This window comes from Cetorhinus maximus, chromosome 1, assembly GCF_964194155.1.
Source record: "Cetorhinus maximus chromosome 1, sCetMax3.hap1.1, whole genome shotgun sequence".
NCBI classification, from domain to species: domain Eukaryota; kingdom Metazoa; phylum Chordata; class Chondrichthyes; order Lamniformes; family Cetorhinidae; genus Cetorhinus; species Cetorhinus maximus.
The window spans coordinates 171048008-171071443 of record NC_135879.1 but is presented as its reverse complement, the minus strand read 5'-3'; the positions used below and the strand labels follow the sequence as shown (position 1 = coordinate 171071443).

Genomic DNA, 23436 nt, shown 5'->3' with positions numbered 1-23436 from the left:
CTGAAATCCGTGCCCTCTGGTTACCTCCTTCCACTGGGGGAAAAATTTTTTATTTATTCTATCAAAGCCCTTCAAAATTTTGGACACCTCTTTCAAATCTCCTTTAACCTTCTCTGTTCAAAGGAGAACAATCCCTGTTTCACTCCACGTAACAGAAGTCCCTCAATCCTGGTACTGTAATAATCTAAGATAATGCTTAGATATTTGAAATTAAGAAGTATTTACATATTCTAGATATGAAAAATAGTAAAACATCTTGTTTACAGATAAACAGAAACTAATGTTGTGGTTTCGCCAACAAACTAGTGCAACACGTGTTTTGTGTTATCTGCATATTTTGTTTCTAATTGAAAAATCAGAAAGGTCAGTTCACCATCTGGAAAGTGTACATGGAAAATAAACAGCTGGCAGTGGGTTACAAATCTGTAACATACTTGAGGGATTTGGATGACGTCAAACAGTTTACATAGTAATCCGAACCCAGGAGTGTAGTACAGTCTTGATATACTCCCAATCATCACTTAAAATATAGTCAACTTAGCTTTTATTTGTTCAGACCTTTCCTGTTGGGAGGTTTTCCATTGAAGTTTGACTTTTTGTTAGCATTGCTAATAGGCACCATTATAGTTGGAAAACTTTTCTGTGTAACTTTCATGTGATAGGAATGGAGACACTTTACAGTTTGACTACACCAAGGTTATAATAAAATTAGCTGACAGGAACAGTGGACATTTACTGGAGGAAGATCTTTAAAAATGCCAGTTCGCTGGTTTATTTAGTACTTTCCAAATTGGAACATTTTCCTATTTCTTATAGGTAGAAAAGGCAGTACCAGAGATCATTTTTCCCAAAATTGCTTTGCACTACTTTCTGTCAGACTCTTCTTGTTGGAGAGAAAGTCTCCATTACACTGCAAGACTACCATCCTTACTTATCCTTCAAGATGTTCCTTCAACCTATCCCTGTCTATTTCAATAAATGTGATTGAAATTTTGGCATGGCAGAAATTTTCTGGGAACATGCATATGAGAAAAAACACCTTGCAGCTAACCCATAGCTTTTATGATATTAGCACATACATGATATGATGATATCACAGTGTGTGCAATATTGTTTCACCAATGCAACGTCTAATTATCTTTGAATTTGGAGAAAGTATGCAATAGATTGCAGACAACTGGGCAGCACTGTTCAGTTGATCCCACCATAGAGTCAGAATCATCTGAGATCACCTGCCCTTGGACTCATTTGAAGTATATGATCGCACTCGAGTTTAAGAAGGTCCAATGTTTTAGTTAGTCTACACCAAATTCAATAAACATTTGTAGCACAGACATGAAGAAGAGTGAAGATACGGCATCAGCACACAGGCTCCACCGAAGTCTAGCTAAATAGCGGGGTTTGAGAGTTCCAATACAATAGTTGAAGCTAACACAATGCCCCAAATCCAAAGCACACCATGACAATGACATGGTGTGGATCCAAATTACATCCATCTACTTATTGACAAAACATTAAGCGAGAGGTTCATTCTGGTCAAACGTTTGAGCATGCATTTCACAGATTACTACACACCTTTCTTAGTTTACCTTGACACATGATGAAGCACCCTTGTATATACACAGTGGTATCTGAGTACCAGAGGAAACTTCGAAGGAGCAATTTGATACACAATTAGGCTAATGCAAATCAAGCAATATTATGTGATATACCTCATTCAAGCTGATCAAAAAAAGTACAATGTACTGTCATTAGTAGCTCTCAGCTTTGCTGCGAGCCACGTACACCCAATATTACTCGAAATACCCTTCCCAATTATTTTGGCTTCTGTGATCATTAGCCACGCACGATGGTAATGTTGCAGAACTATTTCTGGTGCAGAGTTAAAATGATTGTCTTTTGCTGTTTATTTATTCATACTTTTCGGTGGAGAAGACATTTTTTAAGGCTGAAACAGTGCAAGATCAGATAATAAGGATGGGATGTTTGAGGTGACTTTAGGGTTTCTTTTACTCCAACTGTGCCAATTACTTCTTGTTGCTTCAGCTGTGGTGTTCAATCTGCATACAGAGAACTTTGTTAATGCTGCACTTCTTTATTGCCTAAGTATTCAAAATTCTAAACTGACTTCACAACTTTTACAGGCAAAATAATTCCAAGTCCTGATGACAGCATTAAACATTAAACTACAGTATGAATATTTTTAGTTTACCCAGTGTGCATACAAACTTAACACAGTAAAGTATAAGATCAAGTTACTGATCATCCAACAAGCAATTTCTGTATACTTGTCTCTTTCCTAGCCTTGATTTTTCTCCCTTCTGTCCTGATGCACCCTACATTCCTTTCTAGCTCACAAATCTCCAAAAATTTGCTTTAGTTGCCCTTTTTCAGAAAACTGTTCAATTCTAGGAAACATTCCTGATGAGACTTATCCTGCCCTCAACTGACAAAGGCAAATGCACTTTTAGTAGGGATAGTAATCAGGAGTGGGAATTATCCCTTCCTTGACCCAAAGGGGCTGAGATCAATTAAATTGTCCTCCAGCAAATTGGCTGTGATCAACTAATTCAACACAGGCTAGAGAATGAACCTGGAACCTTCCTGATATGGATGGCTCTGCTACTTGATGCCTTAACTAGATAAGCCACTGGGGAGGTGTCACCAGTTAAAACTTTCAATACAAGCAAATAGTTTAAACACAGAAGTCCTAGGCAGTCCAACTGACCATCTGGGAGTTTTTAAAAATTTACTTTATACCAGTTGCAGTTATATTCCTTGTGGTGACCTCACTTTGTTTGACAGAACTTGATCTGGTGACTATTTCCAAGTTATACACCACCATCTGGGTTGAAGCAAAGCAGAAACTCTAAACAATCTTGCTAAGTTGTTTTGTGATAGATTCATTTTTCACTCTGATCTGCTATTTGATTCCAATCATTTTCCATACAAGAGTTCAGCTATATGCAAAGAAAAATTAACCAATTTGCCTTCAAGATTGAATTAACATAAACGATTGATACCAGCACCCTCACTATGTGTTTGATTCAGAAGTTGGTTCAAAGTTCTGGGGCACCGCAGCAATATCTTGCTGGGCACCTCTGGGAAACCAAAATTACAATGAGCCAAGGGATTCCCACATGTGGCACAAAACCTTCCGGTGTTTCACTTTTGTGTTTAGAGTCTTGAGTGTTCTACGGATGTCTTTGTAATGCCCTACGGCTGCAGTATGAAATGTTTCATATAACTTCCACTTCATACAATTCCAAATAAATTACTTTTATTTAGAAGATCTATGGACATCCACCAATAGTGCAGGCTTATTTTCATTCCATGCTTTATAGATAAGAGAACAAATGCCCCCAAACTTCAAAACTCGTCAAGCTTTCCATTATTACAACTCTCACTTCCAATCTGTTCCCATGCATCACAGTTCTCACCCAATTCCTGTTGATTAGCTGTCATGCAGTTTTGTTTCCAGCATAGTCACATGTTGAACAACTTCTGGCTCATCACCAGCTGTAGCTACAATAAATGAACAGCAACTTGCCTCCAAATTATAACAGCATGTTATCTTTTCATCTTTCCTGAGGAATTTATTCCAAACCTGCTCACATAACTACCACACTTAATCTAATAATATACACTATATGTTTAGCAATTGAGAGAACTTTGTGGTCAGCTGCAACAATGCAGAGTAAATGTATTTTTAACGAGGCTTGTAAAAATGTAACAATTGCAAATGATAAATTAACTCCAGTAAATCAACTTGATGATCTAAATCTACCAATTTTTTTCACTAAGCCAGTTCATGTGCATAATCTTTCAGTAATTAGCCTTTTTTAAACGCTGAAACTGCAATCATTACGGACACTGAAGACAAAATGCATCATTGTGTTAAACTGAGGTGTCAGCTGTGGCTCAGTTCATAGCACCCTCGCCTTTGAATCAGAGGGTTGTGGGTTCATGTCCCACTCCCGGAAACCAAGAACTGTGATTGTACTCAAAAGAGTTGCAATCTGTGACTGTTGATAACTCGAAAAGAGTATTGTGTTAAACTAACAGGAAGCTATCCTTTGGTGAGCACAGTAAATCCTCACTTGTGGTTGTGTTGCTGAAAATCACGACTTTAAGTGAAACATTGTTTCTCATAGGAATGAATGTTAAAACTGTAGTTAAGTTCTGTAGGACCTTCCTCATCAGGAAGAAAAAAAATTTAAGCATTACACCTCCCAAGTTGAAATATTTTACATTGCTAAATTCCTACATTGGTAACTGAAATAACTTTTAAAATAAAATATAATAGAAAAATGTAGCTTTCTACTTATAGTATCTCCTGGTTGCCCCTGATCCTGCTTCCTGAACCTCCTGCTACCTAATCCTCCCGGTCGCTGCAGGTCCTCTCCCTCCCCAAACCTCCGAGTTGCGACCTCTCCTCCTCCCTTACCCACCCTCTCGCCAAACCTCCTGCTCCTGACTTACCGTCTTGCCACTTCCCTCTCCTGGACTTACGTTCAATCCGTTCAAGGTCCAGATCCGACCCAAAGCTGGAGCTCTGATGTTGTGGTAGTGCGAGTCCCAAAACTCCTGCTCGCTGCTTCACTCTCCTGAACCCTCACTGTGAGTGAGGGCTCAGGAGAACAGCTTTGACAGTCACGACGAGGGAATGAGCCAGGGAGTGGGAGGTTCGGTGAGAGGGTGGTTCAGGGAGGGGGAGAGGCGGCAACTCTGAGGTAGGGGATGGGGAGAGGCGGCAACTCTGAAGTTGGGGATGGGAAGAGGCCACTCCAAAATGGCGCCAATCAGGTCACATGGGAAACGCCCTTAAAATGAATCTCGTGGCACTCAACGAGAGTACTGGCCCTATTAATTTGCCAACGTTAAAGCAAACATTAAAGGAGAACTTTCTGTATTTCTACACTAACTCCCACCTCATACAAGGTGCCAACATTGAGAGGCTTTTTCTGTTGTATCTAAGACAATCCTTTCATATTCACATGAAACAAGTGTTACATTTACAAGATAAATATATATAGGGAAACATAATTCTTGACATGAAATGTATCAAAATGAATTTTTGTTAGTAGATACTCAGTTGCAAAAGCTCTCAGAAAATTACATTCTAATATAATGACTTGAAGATAGCAAGAGGCTGGTCAGGTGAGCAGAAAAGTGCAAATGGAATGCAAGATGGAGAAGGATGGCGTAATGCATTTGGGGAGGGAAAACAAGACAAGGAAAATCACAATAAATGGCAGGATACTGAGAAGGATAGAAGAACAGAAGGATATTGGAGTGCATGTCCACAGTTCCCTGGAGGTAGCTGGGCAGGACAAGTCTATAAAAGTGTTTAAGACTACGTATGGCATACTTTCCTTTATTAGCCAAGGCACAGAATATAAGGGCAAGGTGATTATGCTAGAACTGTATGAAACGCTAGTTAAGCCACAGAAAACAGTACTGTGTACAGTTGAGGTCACCACATTACAGGAAAGATATGATCAGATTAGAGAGGGTATAGAGGAGATTTACAAGGATGTTGTACAAGAATGGAAAGTTTTGGCTAAAAAGAAAGATTGGAGAGGCTGGGATTGTTTTCTTTGGAACAGAGGAGGCTGAGGGGAGATTTAATTGAGATGTATAAAATTGTGAGGGGCCTAGATAGAGGAATAGGAAGGACCTATTTCCCTTAGCAGAGGGCCAATAACCAGGGGGCATAGATTTAAAATAATTGGTAGAAGGATTGGAGGAAAGTCGAGGAGAGTTTTTCACCCAGAGGAGTACTGGAGGGCTGGAATTCATTGGCTGAAAGGGTACTTGGATACATATTTGAACAATGCTACAGACTCTCCTTGGAAAGCTTTTGCCTTCCTACCACCACCGCCCTCCAACCCCCAAACCCTCTTGCCAAGAACAGCAATTGTGTGTATTGTCTGTGTACCTAGAGATAAGGTGGTGCTGCATCATGGTGACATGGGATTTTACATTGCTTATCATTTGTGATATAGTTTTTCCTTTCTATTGTTAGTTTTTGTTTGTGTGTGATTTTTAATGAATGAGCAGTATACCCACAACAAATTTCCAAATAGACAATAAAATCTGGATTGAATGGAATTAAGACTTAGAGCTGGGAAGTGCGATTAGGGTGGATATCTCTTTCTCGGCTGACATAGACAAATGAGCTGAATGGCTTCCTACTGTGCCATAAATTTCTGTGATTCTGAGTTATTTTGTGAAGTCCAAAGGTTTGCCATTGGAACAATTCAGTCCAATTTGAACAGTTTAAGGTGAAAATATGAGAGTGACATCTGACAGCATAGGTTTAGTGTGCTATAATGAAGGTATGAAGGTACTGAAATATGCTGCATACTGAGTCTTATCTAAATTATGCACCTACCTTGCTTGTAGCTTATAAAACAGGTTGACCCTCGAATATGTGGAACTGCATTGAAGTGTGAAATGTTTTTAAAAACCTCATGCAATTAAAAGGGCAGCTCCAGGATAAAGCTCTATAAATGTCTTATCCTTGAGTATTTATCTTATTTTTATTTATTTTATGTAGTTAAACTCCCTGCATTTCTTCGCTATTTCTCCACACATTGCACACTGACTGCAACTGACAGCATAGCTTGGCAAACTACTCCTAAGGCCTGCAGCAATACTTTGGATTGGCTGGCCCCCAATTCGAGCCACCATCTTGCTACATTTCCAAGCCTTGTTGTGGAAATGCTACATACTTTCTCCTGCCCTCAGTTCCAAGCACCATCTTCCTCTTTTTCCAGCTGTTCAATGTTTTCCATCAACAGTGGAGTAGACAGGGAGCAAACAGGAGACAAAAACATATCATGTTTCTTCATCTCAGCCTCAGAAACACAGCAGAGATGGTAGCCCTGATGTGGAGGTTAGTTATCTTGAGATTTCCAAATTTATTTTTCTAAAGAAGGAAGTTACTGAAAAACAAGCCACTGCAGCCTATTATCTTGGAATGTTCCTTTAATTTTAGTTGACATCATAATAATGTTTATTGAAACTATTATTTCATCTAAAATAGGACAACAAAAAATACTTGATTCCAGTATAAACCCTCGTTTCAAATAGGTTAAGTGTACCTGTGCTCAGGGCGCTATCGATTGTTCTTTTAAACGTCAAGATTGAATTCACTCTTTTGAATTTGCACAGAAAGAACAAAAGGAAATAGGAACTGTCAGCTTACGTAAAGAAGATAGACTAGACTTTTGTCTATTGTTTTTTGCCGCAAGGAACAGTCCATCCACTGTCTGTTAAAAAATGCATTTGACCATAAGAACTATTGTAAATACTGAATTCTTCCTCAGGGCAAGCATTAGGTTAGTACACATAACAGACCAGACTATAAGGCCATTATTCAATAAATCCATTAGAAATCAGATTTTCCTTTTATTTAATCAAATTGAACTGTATGGCGAGTATAAGTTAGAAAATTTGTATTCCCTGTATATCAAGAACTTTAGAGCCAGACTTTGATGTCTGCAACAATTGAACCATATCAAATCAAGATGACTGCAGCCATTAAGCTGAGTATTGCTCAATGCTAAAGGGCAGGCCCTTCTGGCGTGAACTACCTAAACTTTTAACCAGCAGTTTTTATTATTATTTAGAATCTTATTAAGTAGCACCGAACGCATGGGATTTATATCCATATAAATCATCTACTTTCTGACTTACTTTATGGAGTAATTTAGACTTTTTTAACATTTGGCATTTGATTAACAGTTTGCCATTTTACTCTCCAACTACATTTTTGTTACAATACTGTGGATGAATTTACAATCAACTCAAATACACATCAATATGGTCCAGCGCTGGAGCATTCAGGATAACAAAAAGGGTTTACTATACAGTAGTTTGGCGGGGCTTCAATTTATGATAATTTTCCATCAAGATGTCTTTGTTTAGGCAAAAAATATTGTCCTATTATGAGGAAGATTAAGAAATAATGCTGATTTTATGCTGAAATCCAAGTCAATTCTTATTTACAATTCTACAGACATGCTGCACTATCACAGTAATAGCAAGACACATCCAGCACTAATAAACCACTGCTGATATATTGATTACTCAATATCTAGGCAGAGCTTGGTGTTTTATGGCCTTTGGTTATGTCTATAGTAAGACATTACCTCACCCAGTTGCTGTTAACCGCTTTCACACAAACAGCTCATGAAAAATTAATTTTGTTAATGTAGAATTTGCAAACAGAATGAAAAATATGAGTTTTAAATGTGGCACATTAATCCATTTGCCAACGCAAACTCAAAATCCATTAAAGCAATTGCAGAATAAAGCATGCCTTTAGCTAATTTGGTAAAATATCTGACTAAATTATGCCATTTCAGCAAGCATATTTTTCCAAAAAGCATTGCTATACAATTGGCAGTCTAGAAGTATAACTGAATATGTAATATATCAAGGGGACAAATAAAGAGTAGATAGCCAATTATGATGCCTGAAAATACCTTGTAAAGACAGCAGTTACTTAGAAAATGGTCTAGCAGACACAATGTTAAAAGTCATAAATAAAATGCTCTCAGAAAGGAAAGTTTCTTTTAAAATGATTTCATTGATGCTTTAGATGTCTGTCTAATTACAAACAACATAACCACACAGCAGGAGCCTGGCAATGTACTAATTTGTTCATTTATGAGCTAAAAAACTTCCCATTCGATAAAATATCATCCACCATCTTTCTTTAAAATAAACTGTGATAAGAAGTTCTACCTCGAGAGACCAACAATTATGAAGTTTATAGATTGAAAATATATACAACCAAATCTCACCACAATGTTAATATCCTGTTTTTCTAAAGCCTTTATATTAATAAAGTAACTGCTAATTATCATTTTGCATCAGTATATTGTACTGTGTTTCTGTTTATATTTAGAAGCCAGGTAATGGGTAAAGGCCCATAGTGCATGGCACCAGCAAGTTTGAAAGGAGTAAAAGTTAAGATACTGTAAATAAGAAAGTCATGATCAGGTGACACTTTTGTTTTTAGACCTTCAAAGATTGTAAAAGAAAAGAAATATTGAGACAAGAAATTCCATATTTTTGAACTGATGGAGAAAAGTAACTGATGCCAACAGATTGAGGGTACAAAGGATGAAGATTACAGAAGATTCTGTATTTGTAGTTTATGGGATCAAAAAAGTTCAGGACACCGCAGTCTCCTAGTATTATTAAAATAGAAAGAGGCAGACCATACAAAGTTTGTGAGAAAAAGAGGCATGAGGCCACAAGTAAGAGAGGGATCTAGGGATACATGAAAGGTGTTAGAATAACCTCCCCAAACGTGAGGTTCTTAGATGGAGATGGGCTTTATTAAAAGCTTTATATAAAAACGGGGACCAAACTTCTTGGAGGCAGCTTTAACAATGGAGAGGATATGGGAGATCCATTTAAGGTCAGAAGGTAGAGACCAAGAAGAACCAACAGATAAAGGAGGACGAAGGGTAGGGCATAGGCACAAAGTGGTAGCTGCTGACCAAACTATGACAGATGGGAAGAAACTGTAGCTTTGAATAATTAAAAGAAACACTTTGTTAGATTTAAGTGCATGGAGCATATAAAGACCTAGTGAATCAGCTATTGAACTGTAAGGGGACTGAACCTTTAATGCACTGAGGACAGAAGATTTAGAAAGGCGCTGATAAAGTCAGAGTGAAATCATCGGTAGAGTTACCCTTCCTAACAGCAGTGTGGGCGTACCTACACATGGACTGCAGCAGTTCAAGAAGGCAGCTCACCACCACCACCTTCTCAAAGGCAACTAGGGATGGGCAATAAATGCTGGCCCAGCCAGCGAATCCCATGAATGAATAAAAGAAAAGATAGGGCTGAATGATGAATAGAAAAGGGCAGTTTTTCCTACTTTATATTCACACCAAACAAGAAAACGTGCCCCAAAATGAGAAATGAAAATACCCCAAGGGATGCTAGAATTAATGAAAAAAGTCAGAGCCACCAATTACAACACCTCTACAACAACTAGAAAGGAAGTTAGATTACTATAATTAGAGTTTTGATGAGAAACTACATTATGATAACCATCAAAAAAAGGAAGGTGCCAAGCTTTGGAGACCTTCAAGACAATGACAACTGTTAAAGTGTTCAAATGTGTTCAAATGCAGAGTCGCAGAGATTTTCAAAGAAGCCACAAGGTCTCTTGTGAGATAGCCATACCAGAAATGAAACTGATATTCATGGCTTAAACCAGAATTTTCAAGGTAGTGAATAAATTGAGAAGCGACCTCCATTATTAAAAATTTAAAAGCAACAAGACAGTTATTGCAAGTATGAGAGAGATCTTCCAATTTAGGGATAGGCTGAACACAAACCAATTTACCAAGTGAAGGGAAAGTGGGCTGAGAGAGTAAGAAATTTAAGACAACATATTGGAATGTGGAAAGTGGATGAAACAAATGGACCCTTTGTAGTTCAGTCCTAAAGAGCTGTCTCGAACAGGATGGTAAGGGCAAAATTTTTGGACCTTTATATTTAAAGATAATGGTAGAACAGCTTGTGCACCGGCTTTGCTCGGTTAGTAGTTCACTCATCTCTGGATTAAATGGCTGAGAGTTCAAGACCCTTGCCAGACTGAAACTGCACGACTGAGGAGTGCAGCACTGTTGAGAAGTACCACTTATCGCATCAATGACAGATCCCATGGAAAGTCACATGCATATTGAAGGTGGCATTATTCAAAGAACAGCAGGCACTCTTGTGGTAACCTCGTGAACATTCTTCCCTCCAGGCCATTTCATTCATCTCCTTGCTTTTGGTAGAATGTTGCTGCCACAACATGGTAGCTGCATTTACTTAAATCACTGCAGTTTAAAAAGCAATTCATTATATGAAGTGGTTAAGATGCTTTTTACATTAGGTGCTATACAACTGCTGGTATTACTTAGAACGTAACAGAATGGAGTAATGGAGAAATTGTTCTTTACTAAGGTTAAGGTTTGCATTGCAGAAGAAGTGAGACTTCTCTTTAGGAGAGCTAGAACTTGTACCAGAACAATGAAAGAGACTGGGATTCATAAGCGTTGGAAGAAAAATGCTTTGGCAAAGAAACAGAAGGAATGGTTTCTGGAAGGAGAGGAATGCAGCAATTGATGCTTCATTTCAGTAAGGTTTCATTCAGCAGCTTGAAATGTAAATTAGAAATTATAAGCAGAGGTAAAATTGTCTTAGGAGACTTCAGACTGATCAATAGACCAAGGGGGCAATAGCACATTAGTGGGTGGGTGGTGTGGGGAAGGGGGCTACTTACCACCATTGAAGCAGCTTATGAGTTATTGTGATCAGCCAATGACTGGAGTGTTGGGATCCTGCATACAGGTTACATGAAAGGTTCATTAAGGGCTCACATCTGATTTATGGCAGAGTTCTTCCCGTAATGTAACTGCTGTGCTATTTAAAACAGGAGCTTGGGAGAACATTCAAGGAAGGGGATGCAGCGAGAAATTTTGTGTTAGGCTCTCTCCCTTTATTTGGCCATTTTTCCAACCTTCAGTGGCCAGATGCAGTAAGTCCCCAGCAGTTGTCGGGGTGGGGGGAAGAATAGAAAATGGTAACAATAGCTGAACAGCCAGCAGCCCTTTACCAACTGCTGGTGCTCGACATTCCAGCTCCTGTTCCCCTAGCATTCCAGGATGCCTTGCACAATGGACCAGTAGTGCCAAGATAATTAAATAAGCATAATAGTCAGCTAATTTGTGCTCGGGCAATCAGCACATCTGACCTATGCTAGCCCAGAAGCAATGTACAGAATACATATTAGTGGCCTGCAGGCATCACATTACTCTCTACTGTAAATCTACCAGTTCCCAACTTCTACCATGACCTTCCAGTACCATTGTTGAGATAATCATAATAAGGTAGTATCAGCTTTTCACTGTCAATAAAGTCAAAGATAGTGCTGTGCACAAATAGGAAGTTTTTTTTCCCTCTTTTTAAATAGTTACTAACTGATTTCTCATGTTATTTCTCTTGGGTGGTTTGGAGAACAAGAGTGCAGCTTCCGGGGATCAGCCAGTTGTTTGCCATTGTGTTTTGACTGGAGTACTGCAGTTGTCTCTTGAAGGGTTTGCCCTTTGTTAGAGTGGTTGTGGAATTATTGAACCTCTGGTCTGCAAGGCTGACATCAAACTAAATCTATTGGTGCAGACTGTGCTTTCTAGGTGAAAAAAAAATGATGGGTTGGGGATGATTTACTGTCAACGTGCTTTACGTTTCTATCTTGGAGGAGTCCAGAATGTGCAGGTGTAGGTATATCAACAAGCTCAGAGGGTTTTGGGAAGAGGTGCTCCACAGTCATAAGAACATAAGGACATAAGAAATAGGAGCAGGAGTAGGCCATATGGTCCCTCAGTCCTGCCCCGCCATTCAATAAGATCATGGCTAATCTGCCCCAGGTCTTAACTCCTCTTTCGTGCCAGCTCCTCATAGCCCTCAACTCCCCAATACTTCAAAAATCTATCTACCTCCTCTTTAAATACTCTGTGATCTAGCCTCCACAGCTCTAGAGGTAGAGAATTCCAGACATTCATTACCCTCTGAGGGAAGAAATTCCTTCGCATCTCAGTTTTAAATGAGTGTCCCCTTATTCTGTAACTATGTCCCCGAGTTCAAGATTCCCCCACTAGTGGAATCATCTTCTCAACATCTACCCTGTCAAGCCCCCTCAGGATCTTGTACGTTTCAATAAGATCACCCTTCATTCTTCTAAACTCTAATGAATAAAGGCCTAACCTGTTTGGCTGTTCTTGATAAGTCAACCCCTTCATCCCAGGAATTGGCCTAGTGAATCTCTTTTGAACTGCCTCCAATGCCAGTGTATCTTTTCGTAAATACAGGGACCAAAACTGTACACAGTACTCCATATGCGGCCTCACCAACATCCTGTACAGTTGTAACAAGACTTCGCTATTTTTAAACTCATACAGGCCAAAATTCTGGCAGCTCTGAAGAGAAGTCGTACGGACTCAAAACGTTAACTCTGCCTTTCTCTCCATAGATGCTGTCAGCTGCTGAGTTTTTCCAGCATTGTTTGTTTTTGTTTCAGGCCAAAATTCCATTTGTCTTCTTAATTATTTGCTGCACCTGCATGCTAACTTTTTGTGTTTCATGCACAAGAACACCCAGATCCCTCTGTGCTGCACTTTTTTGGAGTCTCTCTCCACTTAAATAATAGTCTGCCTTTTAATTATTCCTACCAAAGTGCATGACCTCACACTTTCCTACATTAAACTCCATCTGCCAAGTTTTTGCCCAATCACTCAACGTATCTATATTCCCTGCAGATTCCTTATGTCTTCATCACAACATGTCCTCCCACCTATTTTTGTATCATCAGCAAACTTGGATACATTACACTTTCCCCCCTCCTTCAAGTCACTAATATAGATAGTAAATAATTGAGGCCCTAGGACTGGTCCTTGTGGCACTCCACTAATTACATCTTTCCAACCTGAAAAAGACCCTTTAATCCCGAACACTCTGTCTTCTGTGTGTTAACCAATCCATGCTAATACATTAACCCTAATACCGTGAACTCCTATCTTGTGCAATAACCTTTTATGTGGCACCTTAACAAATGCCTTCTGGTAATCCAAATACACTACATCTGCCGGTTTCCCCTTATCAACTCTCCTCAAAGAACTCTAGCAAATTTGTCAAACATGATTTCCCTTTCACAAAACCATATTGGCTCTGTTTGATTGCGTTAAGCTTTTCTAAATGTCCTGCTATTTCTTCCTTAATAATGGACTCTAGCATTTTCTCAACGACAGATGTTAGGCTGACTGGCCTATGGTTTCCTGCTTTTTGTCTCCCTCCCTTCTTGAACAGGGGCATCACATTAGCGGTTTTCCAATTCACTGGGACCCTCCTGGAATCCAGTGACTTCTGGAATATTTCGACCAACGCCTCCACCATTTCTACAGCCACTTCCTTCAAAGCGTTTGGATGCAGACCATCAGGTCCTGGCGACTTGTCTGCCTTTAGTCCCATTAGTTTGTCAAATACGTTGTCGCTCATGATAGAGACCGTTACAAAATCTTTCTTCGCATTAGCTCCTTGCTTATCTGATATCTTTGGGACGTTTATAATGTCCTTCATTGTGAAGACCAATGCAAAATATTGGTTTAAATTATCTGCCATTTCCCTGTTCCCTGTTATCAATTCTCCAGTCGCATCCTCCAGGGGTCCCATGTTCACTTTAGCCACTCTCTCTCTTTCTATATACCTGTAAAAGCTCTTGCTGTTTGTTTTCATATTTCTTGCCAAATTACTTTCATAATCAATTTTCTCCCTCTTTATTAGCTTTTTAGTCATCCGCTGCTGGTTCCCAAAAAAATTCGCGATCCTCTGGCCTACCACTAGTTTTCGCCGCTTTGTACGCCTTAGTTTTTGATTGGATACTCTCCTTGATTACCTTTGTTAACCAGGGCTGGTTCATCCTTCTCATTAAGTCCTTCTTTTTGACCGGGATAAATTTTTGCTGTGTGTTATGAAATATCTGCTTAAATGTCTGCCACTGCTTATCCACTGACCTTCCCCTTAGTCTATTTTCCCAGCCCGCTTTAGACAATTCTTTCTTCCTACCTCTCTAATTGCCATTATTTTAGTCGAGGACACTGGTTTGAGACCTGAGTTGCTCGCGCTCAAAAATAATTTGAAATTCTACCATGTTGTGATCACGACTGTCAGAGGATCCTTAACTATGATATCTCTTGTTAATAAATCCCACCTCAATACACATTGCTAGATCTAAAATAGCCTGTTCCCGGGTTGGTTCTGCAATGTATTGCTTGAAGAAACAATCCCTGATGCACTCTACAAATTTGTCTTCCATGGTACCCCTGCCAATCTGATTTGTCCAGTCAATATGCAGATTAAAATCACCCATGACAATTGTAGCACCCTTCTTACACGCCTCCATTATTTCCCGATTTTTACTTTGTCCTACAGTGAGGCAATTCTTTGTAGGCCTATAGATGACTCCCACCCATGATTTCTTCCCCTTGCTATTCCTTATTTCCACCCAAACTGATTCTACATCACGATTTATTGCACCTATATCACGGCTCATGATCGCACTGATACCCTCCTTTATTAACAAAGCTACCCCATCTCCTTTTCCTTTTCATCTATTTTTCCAGAATGTCGAATACCCTTGAATATTGAGTTCCCAGTCTTGGTCACCCTGCAACCATGTCTCCGTAATAGCTATCAAGTCATATTAATTTATTTCTATTTGTGCCGTCAACTCATCTATCTTGTTGCAAATGCTGCGAGCATTCAGATAAAGAGCCTTAAGCTTTGACTTTTTAGCATTATTACTCATTCTGGTTCTAATTGCTGCTGCACTTTTCTGCTTATATTTTCTGCCTCTTCCTGTCACACTTTGATTATCGTTTGCCTCTTCACTACCCTGCACCTCTGCTCTCTCGTTTCTTTTTGATTTTTAAAATTTCCCTTCAATTGAACCCTCCCCCCCACCACTAAAGTCTTATCTATAACCCTAGTTATATGATTCACCAGGACACTGGTCCCAGCATGGTCAAATGAAGCCTGTACCAATGGAACATTTCTCTCCTTCCCCAGTACTGGTGCCAGAGCCCCATGAATCAGAACCCATTTCTCCCACACCAATCTTTGAGCCACACATTAAACTCTCTAACGCCAATTTGCATGTGGCTCAGGTAATAACCCGGTGATTATTATCTTTGTGGTTCTGCGTTTTAATTTAGCCCTGAGCTACGCGTGGTCCCTCAGCAGAACCTCTTTCCTAGTCCTATATATGTTGGTACCTATGTGGACCACGACAACTGGTTCCTTCCCCTCCCACTCCAAGTTCCTCTCCAGCACAGAAGAGATGTCCTTATCCTTGGCACCAGGTGGGCAACACAGCCTTAGGGATTCTCTGTCTTTGCTGCAAAGAACAGTATCTATTCCCCTAACTATGCTATCCCCTATTACTACTACATTTCTCTTTTCTCCCCCCACTTGAATGGTGCTCTGTACCACGGCGCTGTGGTCAGTTCGCCCATCCTCCCTGTAGTCTGTGCCCTCGTCCACATTGGGAGCAAGAACCTCGTACCTATTGGACAAGGGCACTGCTGAGGTTCCTCCAAAGCTAAATTCTGGATCCCCATACTTGCCTCACTCACAGTCACACCCTTCTGTTCCTGACCACTGACCAAATTTGATGTAATTAATCTAAGGGGTGACCGCCGCCTGAAACACAGTGTCCAGGTAATTCAACCCCTTCCTGATGTGTCGCAGTGTCCGCAACTCACCGGCATCCACCAGCACCCACATACTACAGCTGCAACACATCGCCTGCCCAGCCATCTCTGTTCTATTTAATTAATTATTTTGGATGTTAAAGATTTTAAAAGTGAATTTCTTAACTGTACTCTCTGTAATAACATTTCCTGACTTCAACCACTTGGCCAATCAAAAGAGACACGGAAGAGATACCCACCAATCACCTACCTGTTTTCCTTTGACGTCACACTTCGGCTCTGACAGGTAGAAACAGGTTGAAGGGGCTCTCTGTCACCGGTTTTTATCCCCTGTCACCGCTGCCCTTCTCACGCAGGTCCGTTCTCCGTGTGCACCCATATCATAGTGCTCTCCCCTGACATCCCCTTTCAATCTGTGTTGCTCTAAACCTTTCTTACATTAATAGTCCTTAGAATAAAAGTACACTATTACTCACTTTTCTCACTCCTGCACACTGCCTGTGGATTAACGCCTATTACAGTTCCCTCTTTGCAAATTTAATTCCTTTCCTTTACTGAGCTCTCAGAATAATATCAGAGTTCTGTCAACTGTGAGATGGAAGGAATAGAAAGTGGCCCATCAGCATTAAAACCTACTTGAGTGAGCAACTGACAGTGTGCAGAGAGGGTTCTTTGATTCAAAACATTTGTAACTTTTCCTTTCTGTGGAAAAATGGTCAAATGTGCCAGTGGTATAAAGATTCTAAACAAGCTAGAGTAAACAAACATAAAGCAGCTTTTCCAGACCTGGTAGGGAAGTGGGGCAAACATGTTGCTGCTGTCTGTTTTATACTTAACAAAAGACAAATCAAGAGCTGAGAGTTCTGTGAACTACTGACCAAGCAAAAAAGAATCTTAGCTTTCAGTGACCAAGTCAGCCCCCTTGCCCACCTCAAATAAATTCAGTACTTGTAAAATTTTTCCCTGCCAGTTTCCACTTCTGACATTACCAACAGCCTTGTCCTCAAATAGTCTTGCCCACTAGGGACAGCACCGCACCTCTGAACTTCTTGGCTGGGCTAACTAGGGGATCGGGTGAGGATCACACGTGCATGCCAATGACTCCATCATTCCAACATCAATGCTGGCCACCTAGTTACAATGAACGGTTTTCACCATTAAAAGGGAGACCTTATTGAGTTACATAATAGCAAATAACAATAAAAAAAGCAAACCTGGACTTGAAATTAAAATATCAAATGCCCAAGTTATAAAAAAGGAGAATATCAAAGCAATATCAGAAAACTGACACAAAGAGTGACAAATACTTGAAATGGAGTAGTAGAAGCAAAAATTCTGAAATCTTATAAGAACATCCGGGTGCTATGATGGAGGGAGTATAGCTTTGTCTAGATGTATGAAAGAAGACAGGCCAAATAATCTTATCATAAGAAAAGGTACTCCCATTGGTGGAATAATTGAGAACAAGAGGGCCCAGATTAAGGTAATTGGCAAAAGAAGCAATGGCGACATGAAAAGGAACAATGCACAGGGCTGCAAGGAGAAGGTGGGGGAGTAACAATTCTGTGATCATAATCTACTTTATAAGTTTATGAACAATTAAAGATTATAATATCACCTTTTTTTTGGTAGTTCTGCACTAAGCATTATTATGCAGCACATTATCTAACCTTAGATCTCTACCATTTGGCTCAATAAACAGGCGCCAGGAAGTATGCAACATTAGCAAAGGGTAACTTTCTGACTTTCTTTCTCAGTCCTCAACTAAAATACAAATTAAAATTAAAACTGAAAGATAATTAGCCCAAATATTCCAGTCTCTGGATCATCAGAGACCAGGTTTGTCTGAAGATGTGTGTCCCGACCCTGCAGAAGTCTTGATGCACAGATCAATGTGGGAATTGCCTGGGAAGTTTAAGCTTCTGATGGGCTGATTCCCTGCTGCCTGGAACCCTGCGTGAATGTCTCAGACTTACTTGGGACAGATCCTCAGTACTTACCTTGATTGTTACCCAGCAATTGCTTGACATAAAAAAAATCCTGGTACAACACCTGGTAACTCCAAAACTGACCCTCACAATCCCCCAACCATTCCAACTACTTCACCACATCACCCACTCACCCATTCACTAACATTCAGTAAAAGACTGGACCTTTAAACATGCCATATGGGAGATAGTGCCATTAAAAGGGCGCGTGCCTTAGCTTGCCCTGACTCTACTCTGCTCCAACGGACTTCCTGGAGGACGCTGCGCTGTGCATTTTTTTTGACAGCTGGAAATGGAAGATCCTGAAGAAATGCACAGCAGTGTTGGGTCGGGAGAAGCTTTGCGCACAGCGGCGATGGGTCCTGTGGACCCAGGACTGCAGCAACAGATTTGAGCTGTTAATCAAAGGAAACTGATAAATTGGGAGCTTTAATGCATGAATGGCATCTTCGAGACCAATCTCGCTAATTAGCAGGTAAGAAATCTGAGAGCTCATATGTTCAGCTTGGCCTGGCACAGCATATTAAACAACAATGCACTGCACTACTGAATCAAGTTCCCCTTAATTTCTTCACCTTTTATAAAGGAATTGGATTTTCTTTAAACTTTACTTTAAAGCAATGTAAAAAAAATACATTTATTCACTAACAGCCCAAATGTGGACCAGTATTCTAAATAAGAGTGGATCATTACATCTGCATCCATATTCAGCTTCATACAAACAAAAGCTCCTTACCAGATTCTCAGTTCCCTACCCTTAAGCCAGCTGTCTAGACACCTCCGCCTTCCCAGTGATGAGAGAATGTAGGCATGAATCCACAACAACTTGTGACTAACATAAAAACTGGCAACTTCACTGTAACAATAGGATGGTCACAAAAGCCTGTGGCATCTATTGAAGTGGCTTCTTCCATGAAGAAAATACAAAAAGAATCGGAAAGGCTCTTCTGTGAAAGTGTAATTTTAAAAAAGTGCAAAATTTCTTCTTTATGTGGTAAATTTTAACAATGGTTTGGATGTACCATCCCTTGCAATGGACTTCAGTTGTGATTTGTCTAAGTAGTCCTCAGTCAGCGGCTACTCAAAAGAAATCAGCAATGAAAACAAATGACACCAGTGCAAATTAAATTTGAAATAGGAATAAGAGTATCTTTCCATAAGCTCCAAGACTGAAGGAATGTGAATAGTTAATCAACTAAATGAGAACTGATCAATGAAAAAACACTTTAGGATATGGGAAACAAGAAGGATCACTTGTTGCGAAGTAGAGAAAGAAAAAGGAGAGTGAGCCATAGAATAATACAATGCATACACTACATAGTAGAAGATCACTTTACCACTTTGCACAGGAATATCTTAAAAGTAATGGTTGTCCAATTGTGGTGCCTGTAGGCTGTCCACATCAGGGTCAACCTCGACCTATTGCTATCGCTGAGTCTCCTCACCTGCTGTCCAGTCACTTGTTTGGATTTGGCTCAAAGAGTGCATGAGAAAGTAGTTATAAAAAGTTGTCACCTGAATTCATGAACTCTAGGACTAGGCTGAATCATCCTGGAGGAAGTTGTTCCATAATAGTTAAAATAAAGGCAGCATTAGAAGGCTGGGAAGCAAAAGAGCATGGTTGGCAGAGAAGAATTTTAAAAAAAGTAGGAACCTGAATGAAAAGCACAAAATTAGTGCGGTAAGTAATAAGTTTAAAGACTGTAAAGGCAGAACAGAAATGGTTAATGAAAAAGGGCAAAGAGGCCCTCCAATCAACAGACATAGAGCAAACTGAGTCAGAAGATTGTGAATTTTCACACCAGAACGTGTGCACATAATCTAGGGGTGACATTTCAGTGCAGCACTGAGAACAATAGCAACAATGTAATACTCCCCATCAGGAGAGACACTAAACTGAGGTCCCATCTACCTGCTCTGATAGTTCAGAGATATTACTCAATATTGTGACATTATTCCTAGCCAACATAAATCCCCAAACTAACACCAACAAGTACAGATTAACTAGTTATGTACCTCACTGCTGTTTATAGGATTGTTTGTATATAAAACAGCTGCCTTGTTAGTCTATGTAACTCATTGTACTTCAAAGTAATTAATCACATATGATGTGCCTTGAAATTTTCTGATAAATGTGATAAAGTGCTATATAAGTGCAAAAGAAAAAGAGAAAGAAAATTTAGTGACAGAGCACAACCTAAAGCAGATTACCACAACATATTGGGGGTTGATAAAATGTCGTGTTCTTACAGTTCTCTAAAAGCTCAGGATTGCAACCTATGACATAATACGTGTATCTAGACTAATGCTTGCCACTGCAGAAGTGGGTGACCAGGTGCTGTGAAGTGCTTGTAAAGGTTTTGGATATACATATGGGATATTAGTCTGTGCTCTTGTCACTTCAAGGAACAGAACAAAACATATTTTAGAATAATGATGGTAAGGCAATCCTTCAAATAGTTTATACGCCAAGACATTCTAGTGTGTTATGATGCAGCGTGCAAGTGCATGTATGAGGGAATGAATGAATAAAGATTAAGGAGATAATTGGATATGAGCTTGGGGCTAGCCTCTGAAAACCACTGTGCCACTTTCTTTCATGCCTACAAGCACAGATTTTCCAGGGTCCTTTGCTCTTAAGGATGTAATATAATGCATAAAATGGACAGAAAAAGACCAGTTGGCTCATCGAGCCTTTCCTGTCCAGTTGTGGTACAACTGTGCATCACAATCCCCAATGCAAACTTCGCCCACCAGTAATAATGTAATCTTCTGTGAAAGACGAAAAAAGAAAAGCACTGGGACCATTCAGGAAAGAAAGTCTGAGAAGTTCCTTTCTAACCCCCAAAGATAATCAAAAGGAGTTGGAGATCGAGAGTCTTTGACTGATCCAACAGCCATGAGGTTGGTACCTGAAAGGAACACACATACTTGGCATTAGTCGTTCCATTAAGACCATAAGATGTAGGAGAAGTGGGCCATTCGGCTCTTCGAGACTGCTCTGCCATTCAATGAGATCTTGGCTGATCTGATAATCCTCAACTTCACTTTCCTGCTTTTTCCCCATAGCCCTTGATTCCCTCACTGATTCAAAATCTGTCTATCTCAGCCTTGAATATACTTAACGACTCAGCCTCTACAGCACTTTGCGGTAAAGAATTTCACAGATTAACTACCCTCAGAGAAGAAATTCCTCCTCATTTCTGGGCGCCCCCTTACTCCGGGATTATGCCCTCTGGTCCTAGACTCTCTCACAAGGATAAACAACCTCTCAGCATCTACCCTGTCAAGCCCCCTAAGAATCCTATATGTTTCAATAAGGTCAACTCTCATTCTTCTAAACTCCAATGAGTACAGGCCCAACCTACTCAACCTCTCTTCATAAGAAAATCCCTCCATACCCACGATCAATCTAGTGAACCTTCTCTGGACTGCCTCCAATGCCAGTGTATCTTTCCTTAGATAAGGGGACCAAAATTGTTCACAGTATTCTTGGTGTGGCCTAACTAGTGCCTTGTATAATTTTAGCAAGACTTCCCTATTTTTATACTCCATTCCCTTTGAAATAAAGACCAACATTCCATTTGTCTTCCCTATCACCTGTTGAACTTGTATGTTAGCTTTTTGGGATTTATACACAAGGACTCCCAAATCTTTCTGTGCTGCAGCTTTTTGCAGTCTTTCTCCATTTAAATAATATTCAGCTCTTCTATTCTTCTTGCCAAAGTGCATATCCTCATACCTTCCCACATTATGGGTGGGATTTTCCACACCCATCTGCCGCCGATCTTCCGGTCCCACCACAAGTCAATGGACTTCTGGCTGGGGTGCCAACTCGTCCGCGGTGGGGCCAGAAAATCCCGGCCTAAATTCCATCTGCCAAGTTTATGCCCGCTCACATAACCTGTCCATATCCCTCTGTAGACTCCTTGTGTCATCCTCACCACTTGCCTTCCCACCTATTTTTGTGTCATCCACAAACTTGGCGATAGTACAGTCACTTCCCTCATCTAAGTCATTAACATATATTGTAAATAATTGAGGCCCCAACACTGATCCCTGTGGCACTCCACTAGTTACAAAAATACTCCTCTTATCCCAATTCTGTCTTCTATTAGTTAACCAATCCTCGATCCATGCTAATATACTACCACCAACACCATTGGCTCTTATCTTATTAAATAGCCTTATGCGTGGTACCTTATTGAATGCCTTTTGGAAATCCAAATATATTACCTCCCAGAAGGCGGCAAATGGAATTTTGGCCTGCATTGCTAGGGGTTTAAAAATAGGGAAGTCTTGTTACAACGGTACAGGGCATTGCTGAGGCAGCACATGGAGTACTGTACACAGTTTTGGTCCCTGTATTTAAGAAAGGATATACTGGCATTGGAGGCAGTTCAAAAGAGGTTCACTAGGCTGATTCCTGGAATGAAGGGGTTGACTTATCAAGAACGGCTAAACAGGTTAGGTCTTTATTCATTAGAGTTTAGAAGAATGAGGGGTGATCTTATTGAAACGTACAAGATTCTGAGGGGGCTTGACAGGGTAGATGTTGAGAAGATGATTCTACTAGTTGGGAAATCTCAAACTGGGGAGCATAGTTACAGAATAAGGGGACACTCATTTAAAACTGAGATGCGAAGGAATTTCTTCTCTCAGAGGGTAATGAATGTCTGAAATCCCCTACCCCAGAGAGTGTGGAGGTTAGATCATAGAGTATTTAAAGAGGAGGTAGATAGGTTTTTGAAATATCAGGGAGTTGAGGGCTATGAGGAGTTGGCACGAAAGAGGAGTTGAGGCCTGGAGCAGATCAGCCATGATCTTATTGAATGGCGGGGCAGGCCTGAGGGGCCGAGTGACCTACTCCTGCTTCTATTTCTTGTTCTTATGTTCATATGTATTAGGCTACATTGATATATATTAAATGACACATGCCTATTTCTCCAGGTTGGCTTCTTGTTGTTTTTACTCATCCAAGGTCTTAACATTCACACATATCTTTGTGTTCATCAGCAAACCTATGAACATTTTCCCCAATGCCTTCATCTAGATCATTAACAAAAAATTATAAAATTCAATGGTCCTAACATTGATCCCTGTGGAACACCACTCATATCTTTCTCACTGCAAAACTACTACTATTACTCTGCCTACAA

At 40.1% G+C, this 23436-nt stretch overlaps 1 protein-coding gene across 4 annotated transcripts in view; it reads right to left on the bottom strand.

Annotated features, from left to right (window-relative positions):
• Positions 1-23436, bottom strand: part of arl15b (ADP-ribosylation factor-like 15b) — a 292713-nt gene that overhangs the window by 5567 nt on the left and 263710 nt on the right. The window lies entirely within an intron of this gene.